Genomic DNA, 369 nt, shown 5'->3' on the forward strand with positions numbered 1-369 from the left:
ACCATGCCAGATATATATATATATTCCCAAAATCTAATCAAATTACCATTACCAACACACCATTTATACCCTACTCTGACAGCTTGTAAGGCCCACTGAAAGCTTTTCCAAAACTAAGAGGGGTGATTATCAAGGTAGCACAATATATTAGGATTTCTCGTATTATACTTGCTATCTAGTACTACTTTCCTACACAATGATCCTTCCCCTGCAAAATACCTCTTGTCCCAAGCCGCTATCAAACATATGTTCATGTCCTGTAAGTTAAGCATGCCCATACCACCAAACTCCTCCCTCATATAGATGGAAGGACAATTGTCCAAATGAATCTTATGGGCTACTTCACTATCACTCCACAGGGAATTGGCC

The sequence above is a fragment of the Triticum dicoccoides genome, chromosome 4A (genome assembly GCF_002162155.2).
Source record: "Triticum dicoccoides isolate Atlit2015 ecotype Zavitan chromosome 4A, WEW_v2.0, whole genome shotgun sequence".
Lineage (NCBI taxonomy): Eukaryota > Viridiplantae > Streptophyta > Magnoliopsida > Poales > Poaceae > Triticum > Triticum dicoccoides.